Below are 17138 nucleotides of genomic sequence, written 5' to 3' on the forward strand. Positions count from 1 at the left end.
GGGCTCTGTGCGGCCCTTTTGAGTATTAACACCACAGAGATGGATGTATCCGCTGTTGCTGTGTGCTCAACTTTCAGTAACAGTACAGGTGGTTAAAAAAACAAACAAACCCCACACTTTGGGAGGTAATGAGATGGCCTGCTTGTGGACGAAAAGGGGGATCTTAACCAGTAGCTATAGCTTCCTCTTGGCAATCACAGTTCATTTATTATGAGAATTATGTTTCCAGATCTGACCTGGGTTATTGTAATGGGGCAGGATTCATGTTGCGTTTCTCATAAAAAATAACAAGGCTTGTAAATGAGGAAAGAAGTTCCCTGATGAGGACAAGCCAGGCGCTGCCAGCCTCATGCCGGGAAGTCAGAGCTGCCCAGCCCAAACTGCCCTCAGTTGCTACAGCTACAGAAGTAAAAGCTCCAGTTTCCAGGGAGATGAATGTTTAATGATAAAGCGAAGCACTTGAAAGAGTAGTTTAGGATGCACTAAACACTTCACGGAAGTGCGTTTATTCCCCTCTGGTTTTTCCTTTTATTTCAGAGAGATCCGTTGGAGCCAGATGTACAGTCTCCCCCCACCCCCCCACCCCCCGCCCCCTCCTGCTCCCCAGGCCTCTTTCATTTCTGAATTTTGCAATCACTGGTTTGAATAGAAGATTCTGCCTTTGAATCCCCCTGTTGGTTATTCTATGGTTTCACCTTTTGCCAACACATGTGTTCCAGGTGTGTGGATATGCTCCTGACAGACCACTCATCTATAGCACTGCCACCTAAGGCAGTGATGATGTCACACTCCGAGGGCTCACATGCTTCATGGGGCTTAACTGTTATTGCATAAGCATCCCAAAAGCCTGGAGAGCAAGTGCACAGAGGCCTGGGGTGGGGGGTTGGGGGAGTTAGGAGAGGAAGGGAAAGAAAGGAAACACTCTTTGTAATACAGGTATCAGGTTTTGAATCATAACCCTCTGAGGGTCTTAAAACACATATTTTGATTTTGTTGTTCTGCACAGCCTACATTTTAACCATTGAAGAGTGCCTCTCAAATGCTCGTGCAAAGTCCACTCTTTGTAGATGGAAAACTCAGAGGAAAGATGATTTGCACAAGGTCTGACAAGTCATCAAATCTCAAGGCAGAAAAAAGCGTGGTTTCCAGATTGAGTAGTGCTGAGTGAGGCGTCTCTGAGGCGGCAGTGCGGCCTCTGGCAGTGAAACCCTGTCCTTGCTGACTCTGGGACAGGGAGACCATCTGGAGGGCATGCCCAGCACCAGAGCTCAGGCTTTCAAGGTGAGAAGGACGTGCATGCAGACCTTAGCTTTCCCACATCCTAGTGGCAGCCCTGATATGTTGCCAAAGTTCTCTGAACTCTGGTGGATAATAAGGCCAACCTTGCAGGGATCCTGTAAGTGGCCATAATTAATGGTGACTTGAAAGAAAAATCACATTGATTTGCCCTGGCTGTGTAGCTCATTTGGTTAGAGGTTGCGAGTTCAATCCCCAGTCAGAGCACATGCAAGAATCAATGAATGAATGCATAAATATGTGGAACAAAAAATCAATGTTTCTCTCTCTCTCTCTCTCTTCATCTTCCTCCTTCCCACCCTCCCACTTTCCCTCTCTCTCTTGCTCTCTCAAAACAGTCAATCAATAAATAATTTAAAAAAATATATAATTTAGATTCATTATGGGTTTTCATTTGGTTGACGCAGTATGAAATCTAAAGGACAGACCTGGATTGCTGGACAACTCAATGAGTATTTTAGAGGTTACAGGGGGAACGTAAGAGGAGTGACCAGCATCACGGAAGACAAGTAGAAAAAATTTGGGTAGAGGATTAAATGTTTAATTGTGGACTTGATTAAAATGTTGCTGTATGGAACAAGGTGTAGCACTCTTCTATATGAAACCTTCAGTAAAAAAAAAAAAAAATTGACTGCTAATACTTTTGCAGCTGTGTGTGTGTGTGTGCGTGTGATAGTAAGGGAAGCACAGCGATGTTCTGAGACAGGGCAAGACTCCAGGCAGGCATGAGGAGAGAACAGTCAGGATCCAGGAAGACTGTCCATAGTGTGTATAAGATGTGTGACGGCCCCCACAGGAAATGTTAGCCACTATTACTATCATACCCAATGTGTGGTCCTGAATTGGGAACTATTCAGTGGTGGGGGAAATTCTGTGGTTACCCTTTTAATAGATTTGGACAACAGTATGTATCAGGTTTACCATGTGCCTGGCACTGTCTTAGATGCCATAGTGGAGACAAATCCACATCTACCTCTGCATCTGTCTGTCTCCATGGCCCTACTCTTACACACAAACCTAACTTGCCTTTAAAGACTTGACAACCTTGATATACAGAGACTTATGCAGCAAAAGGGAGGCAAGGAGAATCAAATGAGGGATGTGAATAGCTATTGTATCTCATACAGAGAGGTCTCCCTAGTGCTATCATCCTCGGTCATGTTGGGAAGCCTGCTGACACTCCTCATCTTACCTAGTAAAGCCAAAGTCCTTTCCATTCAACACAGGTCTATACGACCTGGCCCTTGGTGACCTTCAGGACTTCATCTCCTACTCATGCCCTCCTTATTCCCTCCATTTCAGCCACCCTGGCTTCCTTCCTGCTCTGTTTTCAGAATAGGAACATAGTAATCCATATTACCTCTGCCTCAGGACCTTTGTACTTGCTGCTCCTTGCATGGAACGCCTTTCCCTCCATATCTAAACAACTCACTCTCTCACTTCCTTCAAAATCTTCTCAAATGTCATCTTATCAGAGAGCCCTTCTTTGATCAATGTTTAAAGCAGCAACCATGAGCCTTATCACTCTATACCTTAATCTTTAAATTTTCACATGAAACTCCTATGTGAACAGGCAGTCTTTCTTTTACTGCTGGATTACAAGCTTCCAGAACAATGCCACTTCAATGTTTCAACCACATGCCCCAGCAACACCCTGAACCTGCAATCAAAGGGTTATATAAAACTGAAAAATGTTTCATGGAACAACACTCTTACTACCTGTGATGCACTGTGGCATTTTCTATTCTATTTAATTCTAGCTCTTTTTAAAAAGTCTTGGCCATGACCCACTAATGGGTTACCAACCACAAACCTAAGACAATTCCTGGAATATATTAGGCACTCAAATAATAGAAGCTAAAGTTTTGTAAAAAGAATTCTACACTCGACTTCCGGCCAAGATGGAGGCTTAGACGGACACGCTAGGTCTCCCTCTACAACTAGAGAGGAATACAACTACTTCAAAACAAAGGATAACTAGAAATTCCAGAAAATAAAACTACACGGAAGCCCAACATATGAAGTTATAAACCAGCGGTGCCATTTGGGCAGGTAAGAGTTAAAGAGGGCAGTGCTGTTTGCGGTCGCACCCGGAGCAGCGGGCGGCGAGGAATCCCGGCTGCGCAAGCCCCTGGCGGTGCGCGACTCCGGCGCTGGGGAGAGCGGCCGCCGCATCGCCTTGAACAGTGAGGCCCAGGGGGGCGGGAGGACGGATCCCGGTCTCCTAGCTGAATAACTGTGTGAATCCATCTTGGACCCCCGCCCCCAAAGAAAGCACCACAGGGCTGTGAAATAGGTTGCGGACAGGCGCCAGTCGCTGAATTGTGACGCGTACACAGGCACTGCCCCCGACAGCCGGCCCAAGAAAACAAAACGCATCTGTCAAAATGAGGCAGACAACTATAGAAATCCCGGTGACACAGCTCACCAGGCAGCAGATAGAGAACCTGACAGATGAACAGATAAGAAACCTGTCAGAGGCTCAGTTCTGGGCCATTGTTAACAGATGGCTTACAGAATTCACAAAAGAGCAGGAAAAAGATATGAAAGAAGCGAAAAACTTTCATAACGAAAGGAACAAAACCGCATACGAGACAGAAGGAAAGGAAATAAAATCCAGAGTTCATTTCAGCAAACTGGAATATGGAGAAGGAACAAGCAGTCAACCAATGCAGCGAGAGGAAATGGGAAGCAACAATGAAAGGATCAGAAACCTCTGGGACAGCTATAAAAGGCCCAACATAAGAATCATTGGTTTGCCAGAGAATGAGGAAGATGAACTAGAACTTGAAAAATTGAGTGAAAATATAATAAAGGAGAACTTCCCAGACTTGGGGAAGGGAATAGACTTGCAGGTCCAGGAAGCAAGGAGAGTTCCCAAGAGACTGGACCCAGGGAGAACCACTCCAAGACACATTATAATCAAAATGTCAAAAATTAAAGATAAAGAGAGAATCTTAAAAGCAGCAAGAGAGAAGAAAAGAATTATGTACAAAGGGGTCCCAATTAGACTATCAGCTGACTTCTCAAGGGAAACCCTACAGGCAAGAAGAGACTGGCAAGAAATATTCAAAGTAATGAAAATCCAAAACCTACAACCACGAATACTCTACCCAGCGAAATTGTCATTCAGAATAGAAGGACAGAGAAAGTGTTTCCAGGACAAAATAAAACTGAAAGAGTTCATTAGATCCAAACCAGTGTTATATGAGATGTTAAAGGGACTGGTTTAAAAAAAAAACAGAAGCTAGGGAGATGAAACAAAGGCAAACTAAATAGGCAACGAGAGTGGAAAAGGAACTGTGGGTACGGGAAGCATATTGGGGGGAGGTCAACAGGGAGGGGGAATGGGGAAAGGGAGGGAGATGATATAGGAATTGGGGATCAAGGTAGGAGGGAATGGAATAGACGGAGAGAGGTTGGGAGGAACTGTATGCACAACTAATGGACATAATCTAAAAGGGGGGGACAACTGGAGGGAGGGGGGCCACTGGGTGGAGGGGAGCAGAGGGAAGGGAAATTGGCACAAATGTAATATTTTAATCAATAAAACACATTAAATCTGAAAAAAAAAAAGAATTCTACACTAGTAGGTCCATGCAGAGAAGCCATTCTTCAATGAAAAGAGGAAAGAAAGGTATGGCTGTGTTTGGCCAGGTTTGGGGACAGTAGTTACCCCAAGTCTGGTTGGCACAGAGAACCCCAGATATATTGGAAATATGCTTTGAACCCCAATTGTCTAAGATCAGACACATTAAAAGAGCCTTTTTATTAACTCCAATATTAGTAACAGCCAGTTTCTGCATAAAGGCTTAAATTCACAGACACTAGAAGGTTTGACAGAATTTCTTATTTTATCTTTATCAGTGCATCCAAAATAATGGTAGAAAGTCAGTTGCATAGAATAGTCTTTTATTAAAAGAGAGCTATTTTTGTTCCAGTTGCTAAAAATAACAAAAACAAACCAAGAAAACTCCTTTTAAAAGAAGGTACTTATTATAAGCTTTAAGTAGGAAACTGACTAATTAATCTGAAGTGAATGCTTGTTAATTCTATAGCTTAATAGTGGTACTATGTTAAATCATTTTAAAATACTATTTATTATAAATAAGAAAAACTATTAATAATGTCTTCTGAGAAAAAAGCTAACAACATCATACTAATTGTCTACATTGATTGTAAACCTCTTCTACTTTCAGAGGCAGTTAGAATGTGAAAAATGTCTATGTTAATATGAGGAAAGGTGGTAACTAACATTTATTGAACATATGCCAGGCAGTGTGCTACATGCTTTATATAAATTAATCTTTTTGCACCACTGGGGTACAAATAATTGGTTAGAAATGTTTTGGCTGCAAATGGTAGGCTCAGCCACATAAAACTGCTATTTTTATAAGTTAAACATGCTTACCTATAGACAATTTCACATGGTTGCACATAATAATGGAACATTAGACCTCAGTATCTTAAATGTATTCTTTTCTTAACAAGAAGTTAAGAGATAAGTAGCTGCTACTTTTGGGTAAAAAGCTCACTATCAAGACCAGCAGCTCAGTGACTATCTTGGTCTTACTCTCATTTCAGTTTCCTAATAGGCAGAAGATGGCAGCTATAGCTCCTGTCATTTCATCTTCACTTAAAGCAAGAAGAAAAAAGGGAGGCAGGTGGTCATAATAATTATTATTATTACTTTTTTTTTGAGTGGAGGATTTACTTGGTATTCTCTAGCAGTTTCCTACTTTTACCTCACAGGCCAGAAATCTAACTTCATCTCTCCTGCTAAGCCTAGCTAGCTGCCAGAGACACTGGAAAAGTAACTATTCCTGGGTGGTGTGGCTGGGTTGGAGCATTGTTTTATAGACTGAAATGTTGTGGGTTTGATTCCCAATCAGAGGCACATACCCAGGTTGTGGTTCAATCCCTGGTTGGGACGTGTACAAGAAGGCAACTAATCTGTGTTCTCTCTCACATTAATATCTCTCTCTCTCTCTTTCCACCTCCCCTCCTTTTTCTCCCTTACACTTTCCCTAAAAGCAATGAAAAAATGTCCTTGGGTAAGGATAAAAAATAGTTTAACAAAAGGAAAGTAACTTTTCTGTCTCAAATAAATATGAGCAAAGGACAAAGTTTGAAATGAGTTATATTAGACAGCCAACTTATTTACTGTGGTAAATGTTATTTGTACAGTCTCGCTTTGGCAGAGGAAGAAACGGGGCCTTAGGATGGAAATATGACTTGTCTGTAGTCACAGACACAGTAATGTCAAGGCTGGTGTTTCCGAGTGTGTTCTGCCTCTTGAGCCTGGGCTGTTAATTACTGTAGTGCACTAGATAATTTCACCAACGATTACCATTTACTCAAGGTTTTGAAGTCATAAAACCTTAATAGAAGTTTATTGTGTAGTCATTTCTATCTCGAAGGCAGATCCTCAAGAAAAAAACGACTTATTGATTAGCTGATCAAGTTTCCCTCTCCTGTCCATCCTTCTCTGAAGAGCTTAGAAGCAGTGAAATATTCAGAGGTATATAGGTGCTGAAACCAAATCATGATCAAAGATTATGGAGGGAGGTGTTACTAGATGAAAGGGGTCTGTTTATCTGTGCGTATCAGAGCCCAATAAGACATAAGCAGGAGCTTGCAGCAGAAAAAGTAAGAGTATGTTTTTAGGAAGTAACCTACACCCTAAGACACAGGTGAGCTAATACTCAAAGACCTGGCTCCCACTGGCTTCCAGGGGTTGAGTTATATGGGGAAAATCATTAATCATGGAGACTAAGGGAGTTGGTGTCCTAGTCAGGGTCATGGTCTCTGCTGATTGGCCCTCACTAGGGGAGGGGTAGCTGATCCATGCACCTGGTCCTGATGTCAGCCACGGGGGCACCTCATCTGGTTTCACCGCTTCTCTGGGCCTGGAGCTGAAACACAACTGAGGCCTAGATGCTATCTCTGGTTTGAGGGAAACTCTTTCTCTGGGGTCAGCAAACCAGAGGCTTTGTTCCTAAGATTATCTGATGCTGACCAGAACCTCACTGGCCTAGGGGCTTCATGATTATAGGAGTGGTTGTGTAAGGGAGGAGTCAGGTGAGTCAGGGTGTGTGGTGAGGCCAGTTTGAATTTTTTTTAAAAAAGGAGAAACGGTCATATTAAAGAAATGAAGTTTCTGCCTGGTTACAGAGGGAAGAAGAGAGTGGGAAGGAAGAGAGGCAGCCAACCTTAGGGCAGTTACTAATTGAATGAACACCTGTGCTTGTTCAGGATAATTTTCAAGCTCAAAAACTCCTAAAAGAAATGGGAAAAAAAGTATTGAAGCTCAGTCCTTTTGCCTCATTCTCTCCTATTTCCCTGCCCAGGGACTGGCGTGAGGCATCAGCTAAGGAGTCCAAGCATCTCATCTCACATCGCATCTATGGCTGGAACAGCACCAAGCTGCTGACATTGGCTTCTAACTCGGGGCTCTTTCCCTTCCTTCCTTCCTTCCTTCCTTCCTTCCTTCCTTCCTTCCTTCCTTCCTTCTTTCCTTTTCTTTTTCCTACCTTCGTTCCCCCCTCCGTATTTCTTTCTTCAAGGAAAACCACCAATTTGGTTCCTAAGTTTTATTCAAGAACTCATGCAGAACGTTCCAGATAAATTGACTTTTAATCCTCATCTTCCTCCTCTCCTTCCTCCTGGTCAATTTGGAAGTAATGCAATTCGTAACTCTTTGCTGCTAGCAACAATGCACAACCAATCATGTCAATTATTCTTCTTCAGATACTTTTGGTAAGATATTTCAGATACCTTTTGGGGAAAAAAAAGGCCCCTCGGAAGGCCCCTTGCTCTTTTCAATGATTCCAGCCCCTCTACTGAGATCACCAGCTTTTCCATTCACTTTGATTCTTTCCTGAAGACGCTGCTGAAAACTGGCAGCACCATGATTCATTATTCTATCTTCTACAGGGCAGGTGCAGTCAAGAGGAAACTTCAGAACTTTCTTTTCCTCCTTTCACCACAAGCTGTAACTCAGGCACTATGGCAGTCGCAAAGGCAGAAAAGGGCTGTTGGGTACTATTTTGATAGAACTTCTTCCATTATCCATCAATTGTCTGAAAGGCAGGACCTTCCTCCAGGGTTAGAAATAACCAGGAATAATGAAAATAGGACTGCGCTGAGGTCCAACAGGGTTTCAGTCTCAGTTGTTACTATCAACAAAAACAAAACCAAAATAAAAAATCTAACACAAAAATCTTTTTATTCTTTGGGGCCAAGTTTCTGCATCTATGAAATAATGGAATTAAAAAAGATGACAACAAAGATACTTCTAGCTCTCATATTCTTTAATCAGATGGAATTGTTTGTTTTGGGGGAACAGAATGGAAGAGAAAACTGAAGAACCAGGCCTTGGAAGGGACAAAATTTGCAGATGTTTTTGGGAGCTGGGAGCAGTCCCTGCCATCCATTTCATTCCTAGGCCAGCTTTCACCCTTGGCTTACCATCTAAAGAGTAAGCATCATACTGGCCTTGCTGGGTCTTTAAGGCCTCTCAACAGAGACAGGACAAGGACCTGACTGACATCCCCCCAAACTGTATAATTGGGAAGGAGTCAGTTCCAAAATAGACTTGATAAGTAATTAGCAGAAGGAGGACTAGGCACTGGGCAGATTGGCCACGTGGTCTGAATCTGGCTCTTGGTTGGTCCATTTTTTGTTCATTGATAAGAACTAAAACTTCTGTTTATTGAGCACCTTCTATGTGCCAGAAATTTTGTGGGATACCCTAAGCCCATTTATTTTTAATGTCACCAACTAGGTGTTTACTGTCCACATTTTTCAGTGGAGCAAATGAGATTAATTTATATGCATATGTCCATGAAGAATTAATCAGCAAGTCATGTCATGGCAGTTCTGAACACACCTTTTCCCATGCCCCCATCCTTCTTCCTGGAAAGTCCTCTTGTAACTGCTTATGTGCTTTGCTTTGGCATTGTGCAATTAGAGTATCAGGATAGCAGTTTTTGGGAAAATTATGACATTATTTCCTCAAGGAGTCAAGTCATTGATACAAACTCTAATGCTTTTGTTCCCCCATTACCATCACAGTTCCACACTATGAAATTCAATAGAGACAACAATAATAGCAGCTCTGTGAGGCAGAGAATAAGTAGAAATTTTATTATTTAGCCCTGAAGTAAGGATCTATTAACACTGAAATCCAGTCAAATCGACATTCAAATGCACCAAGTTAACACAGCATTTTAATAATTCACACCAAGTTCTCAGGTGTTTTGTCCAGGAGAGTAATTAACATCGTCTACATCTGTGCACTTGGCAGTCCTCTCCCACAGCCTTCTGATATGAATTGCAGAAATACATTTCCTTGAGCTCTTTGCCAACACAGGGCTATAAAATGCATCAGTAGAATTTCAAGCCTTAGGCTAATATTAGCATCAGCTTCTCAGGATCCTCCTTATCCCTTTGGCTTATCACAATGATATTGTTCTCTGTTGTTTCCATGAGTCTTAAGAAAAAACTCATTGCTTTACTGCAAGGCTGTCCAGTCTGTGTGACTCTCTACTTCCCTATAGAATATGAAGACACTAGAAAGGAATGCAATGGAATTTTAACCTCATCAATGATCTTGGCTTAATGATCTGGCCCTGCCAAAGAGAAACTCCTGCCAAAATGAATGGCTTAATATTCCCAAGTACCATTACCTCCTTCAGCCTTGGTACTTGCTCATGCTTTTCTCTGCCTCTCGTGGACTGCTCCATTTTCACAAGAGAGCTTGCTTAAACACAGATACCTGGGTCCCAGCCTAAGACATTCTGATACAGAAGTTCTGGGACAGGGCTCAAGAATTTGCATTGCTAACAAGCTGCTAGGTGATGCTGGTGCTCCTGGCCCAAGGTCATAAATTTGAGTGGCCTTGCCCCTGCAAACATCATGATAAGAATAATTAAGATGTTGTGGAAGTCAATTCTGGGTTATAATTTTAGGAGGAGTTTTTTAATTACATTTAACCATTCTGGAGGTGGGAATAAAGATTTATACATATGCAAATGTGCAATATATCACCACTTTCTCTGCTGGAGTAATTGCAAGTGCTCTATAAACCACGTGACGCGTGGAAACTGCAGAGGGAAAAATGAAGATAAACAAGAGTAATCCCAGAAGACATCTTCAGAAAAATGATGACACTGAGCTTCCATTTTGAAGGTTACACTAGGGACAAGTGGAAAGTTCTCCAAGCCTCCCAAGGTTGGGAATTTAATATAAGATCTCCACTCCTGGGATCCCCAAAGGGCTATAGCTTCCAACGAAGGGGAATGAAAAATAAACCCACTGCTCAGTATGGAGCAGCACTATAGGAACGGGGAAAATAGAATACACAAACATTCACCTGAGATCTCATAACTCTCGTGTTGATCCTTATGTGGATTTGCAGCCAAATTCACATTGCCTGTAGGGTTCAAAATAGCTCAAAAGGAAAATTTGATTAAAGTCCCAAATTGTTAGAGTCCCCAGGTGATTACAAGAAGAAATGCATTTTACTTTTGAAGGAATGCAACCTCAAGTCCACCCCTCCCCAAATTTCTTTGGATGAATTTCCAAGGAACAGGAATTCACAAACACACATGCCATTACACATGTACACATATGAAATACACAGGGAGATACAGCCACATGAAAAAGAACCAGAAGAAAAAAAAGACAACAAAATCATACTTGTAAAGACTTATGTGATTTTGGAATTATCAATTTGGCAAATAAAAAGGAACTCTTTAATATGTGTAAAGAAAAAGCAGTTGAGTAAATCATCTTTGTATTTTCCAAGTGCTTTTATGTAGTAATTACTCAAGCAATATTAGTTGACCAAATGGGAAAAAACAAAAAACAAAAACCCCAGATAGTTGTAATTGAGATCATCAAAATTAAAGGATTAAGGAATGTTAGAAGACAGTAGTCAATTACATTCTCCCAGCAACAATCAATTGGTATCAAGGAGTATCTTACCCATAGACCTTACTAGGTTAGTAATCCTATACTCTGTCTGAGACTGCTAGCATAGCTCTTCTCACTGAAAAGGTTATCCCATCACAAAATTAAATATTTAAGGGACATTCTGAAGGATCTAGGTTCTTTGTTAGCCATGGGTGCACATCTATTAATCCTAAACACTTTTTCTAGAACTTGGACACAGCTGCTAAGTCACTTGGCAATTGAGAGCACAAATAGATGGCTGCCTAGGTATATAAGAAATCCAAAGCTTTAGGAGTGTTAAAAATAACACAACTTTTTTTTCCTGAAATTGAATTTAGAGATAAATTAGACTAAAGTCTTTGAATTTGGGATCCACAATCATATGGGGACTCATTACTGGGTTTCCGTGAAATGAGTTTCTCATTAACTGGGTAAGAGAGATGCAAGTAAAAACCACAATGAGATACCACCTTGCACCTGTCAGAATGGCCATCATCAACAAATCAACAAACAACAAATGCTGGCGAGGATGTGGAGAAACGGGAACCCTACTGCACTGTTGGTGGGAATGTAGACTGGTGCAGCCACTATGGAAAACAGTATGGAATTACCTCAAAAAACTAAAAATGGAACTGCCATTTGAACCAGTGTTTCCACTGCTAGGATTATACCCGAAAAATCCTAAAACCCTAATTCAAAAAAACCTATGCACCCCTATGTTCATAGCAGCCCTGCTTACAATAGCTAAGTGCTGGAAACAGCCTAAGTGCCCATCTGTAGATGAATGGATCAAAAACCTGTGGTACATCTACACAATGGAATACTATGCAGCAGAAAGAAAGAAGGAACTCCTGCCATTTGCAGCAACATGGATGGAACTAGAGAGAATTATGCTTAGTGAAATAAGCCAGGCAAAGAAAGCAAAATATCATATGATATCACCCAATACAGGAAACTAAAGAACAACACAAACAAACGAACTAAATAGGCAAAGACTAGAATAGTAGTCAGTAGGGGGGAGGGGGTGGGAGAGAAGGGGGATAAGTAAGGGAAGGGTCAGATCAAGGAACGTGTATGAATGACTCATGGACATGGACAACGGGGAGGGATATAATTGTGGGAGAAGGGATGGGCTGGGGGGGGAGCAATGGGGGAAAAATGGGACAACTGTAATTGAATAACCAAAAAATAAAATTTAAAAAAAATTTATGTATCATAAAGCTTCCTCAGTAACTTGTCATTTTGCAACCTACTCATATAGAACATGTTCATTTTCTTCTTTGTAAGGACATGACCATACTGATGCAGGGTTTCTCCAGCAGACCTGGATTTTTCTACTTCAGACACCGAAACCTTCACTCCAGACACATCTTAAATCTCCAGCCTCTAGCAAATACACTCCTTTTCTCAGAATTTGCCCAGAAACCAAGACAAAGGTTTTATTTTGGTAGCTTTTCAGAGTTGGTCTGACAAGAGTGAAACACTTATTGAGGATGTTGTGAATCAAGAACTGTCTTTCCAACCTTGAAACACCAATTCAGAAGAACCTATGTACCATTATGTTTATAGCTGCGCTATTTATAATAGCCAAACGCTGGAAACAGCCTAAGTGCCCATCAGTGGATGAGTGGATCAAAAGACTGTGGCACATTTACATGATAGAATACTATGCAGCAGAAAGAAAGAAGAAACTCCTACCTTTTGTGACAACATGGATGGACCTAGAGAGCATTATGTTAAGTGAAATAAGTCAGTCGGTGGAAGAAAAGTACCGTATGATCTCACCTAATACAGGAGCATAATGAACAAAACAAACACATGAGGAAAATAGAAGCAGAGGCCTGGAAACAAGAAACAGACTGACAGTGATCAGAGGGAAGTGGGGAGGGAGGGGAGGGAGGAAAGCAAGGGAAGGGTCTAGTCAAGGAACTAATGTAGATGATAGCTGTAAGGCAGTGAATAAGTTGCAATAACGGAACCTTTCCTAAGGTTGGGCTGAATTTTAGGTATCTTTATATCCAGGCTCTACCAGTTGCCTTTCAGGTGATTTGGGATGATTTACTGAACCTCTTCATGCATCACATTCATGATCTATAAAATATGAATAGTAAAAGAATCAACCTTGGACAGCCGTGAGTATTAAATGAGTTACTAAATGTATTGTGCTTAGATCAGTGGTAATTTCTCAAAAAATATTCATTTTATTATGACCATTATGATTCATGCTCATAATGCCTATTATAGGCCCTGATATTTATAGATGATCAATGGCATTTTTAAAGTTAATTAATATTGAACAACCAGCTTAGCACCCAAGCACAGAATAGGGGCTCGGTAAATGCGCCTATTGATTGAGAGAGTAAGGTAATTCAGTGTTGGCACCTGGTAGGCACATGACAACCGTAGGTGGGTCTGAATCCTGTTGAAGTTCTGAGTCCTCCCCCTTGCCTACCCTTTGCTTTCTAATCCCTCAGAGGACCCAGTGACAGAGGGGACTCCTGAAAACTACCAAAGCAAGTCTGCTCTCAACCCTGCCTTTGTCAGTGAGAACTCTTTTGGCAAAATGAAAGGGCACAGCTGCAGGAAATCGAGAAGGGGAACCTGACCCCTGGACCCAAAGGGAAAGCGTGAACATACCTCTGGTGTGGGCAGCCATGAACCCGGGATCACAGAGGCAGGCAGATTTCCATCGCCAACCTCAGGCAGCCATCTCTGGGCTCCGCAGGCTCGTTCTGGTGAGCTGAAGGTGGAAGAGCCCTTTCTAACCACAGCCTCCCACCAGTTCTCAACCTCATGGGAATGGGAGGAGGGGAGGACTTAACATGACCATCACTGTTTCCCTCAGTCACTATATAAACTCGGGCAAGTACTTTCAAATCTGTGTGCCAGGCAATCACCTGTAAAGTGGGACTAAAACTAATGCTACCTGTCCCCAGGCGTTGTTGTGACTACTGAATGTTGTAACATGTAATGTGCTGATGAGCACAGTGCCTGACACAGTAAGCGGGTAATACTGGTCGCAGTAAACATTGGCTGTTACTAATACTCTGTTTAGGATGTAGGATCTTTAAGAACAAATGGGGATTGCACCATCTTTTACTACAGAATAGTTTTAATAGCTTGGAACTTAGAATTCAAAGTCTCAGGTTCAGTTCCTGGCTGTTCCACTTGCCAGTGAATTAACTTTGATCAAGTGGCTACCCTGTCTGAGTTTCAGTCTTACCGTAATACACTGGCAAAGTCAGGAGCTTCCCTTCCCCATGGGGCTCCTGTGAATACCAAATACAACAGTGGATGACAGGTGCCTTCTAAAGGGTGAAGGGCTAGGCCAATGGCATTGCTATTCCCCAGTTGGCTGTCCTTACTCCAAATATCCCTGCTTTGTCATTCAGGGGATGCTGTGTCAGTGATTCAGAGAAGACAGACCTCAATTATCCCTCACAGCCCTGTGATTCTGAGAAGAATGCCCCGGCTCTGGGCTGGGCATCTTTGCCCATGTGGAGTCAGCATGTGCTATTAGCCTGGCTTTGGAAAGGGAATATTATTTCCTTTGAAAAGAGTCACTGGCCGGTCTTGGAATCAGAGCTCATTGGACAGGCTCATATAATGGAGTCTCTTTCATAAAGCAAAGGAGCCTATTAACTCTCCTGGTTTAACAGCAAGAGCACATATGCAATTTATCAACACCTACTGTGTGTCAGGCACTGCTCCGGGTACTAAGTATTCAGCAGTCTCTGCATTCTGGAGGCTCAGCTTCCCTTTAGAACCCCTTCACCTCAAAGGTAAAGAAACTGAGGCCAGGGGCTCAGAAGTGATGGAACTTGTATACATCACATGTTCATTTTGCACTTGAGCTGGATCCACAGCCCAGGTTCTCACGGGCAGTCCAGACTTACTTCCCTAAGTACCATCTCACAGCCTGGGCAAATTATTTCTCCTTTTCCTCCCTCCAAAGTTACCTGGCAACTCCCAGCCTCAAATGAATGTGGCAGGCAGTGACTTCAGAGAACCATGTGCCTTTAGGGGCGAAATGGAATCATTATTTTGCATTGGGTTTATTTTCCCCTACATTTTGCTGACAGCATTATTTTTGCCAGACAGATTATTAACAGGAGAAGTGATGCTGGGGGCCCAGCAGATAAAATTACTGAAAACTTGCTCATCATTAGAGGTGATGCCACAGCCCCTTGTGTCCCCTCCTTTGCTAGATTCAGCCGTATCTCTTTCTCTGGTTTGTCACCGGGCTCTGAAAAACTGCTAAACATTCAGGAGCTTTGTGAGCCCACCTGTACTCTCTCCATGGTGAGGGATGGTTCTGACCGTGGACATGCTCCTGCCACTAATGGAAATGAAGTTCCCCAATACAGATACCAACTCCTCCTAATTAGGAATCCTGAAGGCCTTCAGCAAAGCATAAAAGTAACAGAAAATAAACTCACATTGGACAATTTAGTTTTTTAAAATTTTAATAGTTTTCTTTTTTAACTAGGTATTTGTGTTTAGATTTCTCAGTTGAAACTATTTCTATTTGAAAGATATTTCTTTGGTAATGGCTACAATATTGAATTTTTTTTATGGTCCAGGCATGGTGCCCAGTGGTTTCCCTGCATTACATTATTTAATCCACACAGACCCTAAAGAAATCAACACTATTAGCCCCATTATACAAATAAGAAAATGGAAGCATAGAGGGGTTCGAGATAATATGCTCAGTGAGTGTCAGGCCTGGGACTGGAACTCAGATCTGCCTGACTCCAGAGCCTGGGTTTCTCATCACTAAATGGGGCTGCCACTCTGCAGATTTCTCATTGGAGGAGCTCAACAAAAAGAAGTAGCAAGGCCCTTTCATGCAGTCTGTGCCTTAGGAGTCAACCTACTCACTGAGTTCCTATTCTGTTGCTTCTGGAGTTCTGTTCTTCTAGTAGAATGAATATCTACTGTAATGAAACTTTATTCTTACTTCACGGAAAGCCCAGGCTGTATTAACAAAATGCAGCCTAAATATGAGATCATTATAAAAGGAATAATGATAATATCTCATTCTTCCCTATTCTTCCCAGTTTATGGAGTGTCACTGCATATACATATGTAATCTTCCTATATCTTCTTAAGAACCCACAGAGGTTGACAGGATAGAGGTCAAGGTGGCTTCACTCTGAGTCAGTAGCTAAGGGGTTAAGGACTTGTACTTTGCAAGCAAGTAGAAGTGAATTTAAATGACAACTTCCCTACATACCAGTGTGGACCTTGAGCAAGTAACTTGTTAGAGCTTCAGTTTCTTTATCTATAAAATGGGCATAATACCCTTTGGGAGGGTTCCTTAAGATAATGTAAAGACATTTTAGTATTATGCTTATAAAGAGTAGACACTCAATAAACCTTGGCTATTAATTACCTGTTACCATCTATATATCATGCACATTTTTATACTGAATTAATACCAGCTATTGAATTCGATGTATCCCATGTCATCCCCCATAATTAGCATAACCCTATATTAATAATAATACTACTACTAATAATATAAAGTCACTAGTTATATTACTTGAATAACAACAATAAAAATAATGAATATCATTTTAGCATTCCACCTCTGAACTCAAATGTATAATTCTAGGAGACAAATTGCTGACTCCAAAGTATAAGATAATCATCATAACAATTATCATTTACTAAGCCTCTACTCTGTGGGAGGTGTTTTATTATGAGTTGAAATATAGTAGCTTATCAATTCCTGCAATCAACTTACCAGCTAGTCACTATTTTCCTACTGATGAAAAAACTGAAGTTCAGCAAGGTTATGTAACTTGCTAAAGTTGCACAGCCCCTAAGTAGCAAAACTGAACCTGTCAGATGTCAAAGCTACTATACTACCAATTACCCTA

The 17138-nt window shown here is 41.7% G+C and overlaps 1 pseudogene; it reads right to left on the reverse strand.

The window, feature by feature from the left end:
- Positions 1 to 7931: 7931 nt before the first annotated feature.
- Positions 7932 to 13909, reverse strand: LOC150000578 (large ribosomal subunit protein eL22-like; annotated as a pseudogene).
- Between the last annotated feature and the right edge of the window lie 3229 nt (positions 13910 to 17138).

This window comes from Furipterus horrens, unplaced genomic scaffold (genome assembly GCF_987537825.1).
Source record: "Furipterus horrens unplaced genomic scaffold, mFurHor1.1.pri manual_scaffold_10, whole genome shotgun sequence".
NCBI lineage: Eukaryota > Metazoa > Chordata > Mammalia > Chiroptera > Furipteridae > Furipterus > Furipterus horrens.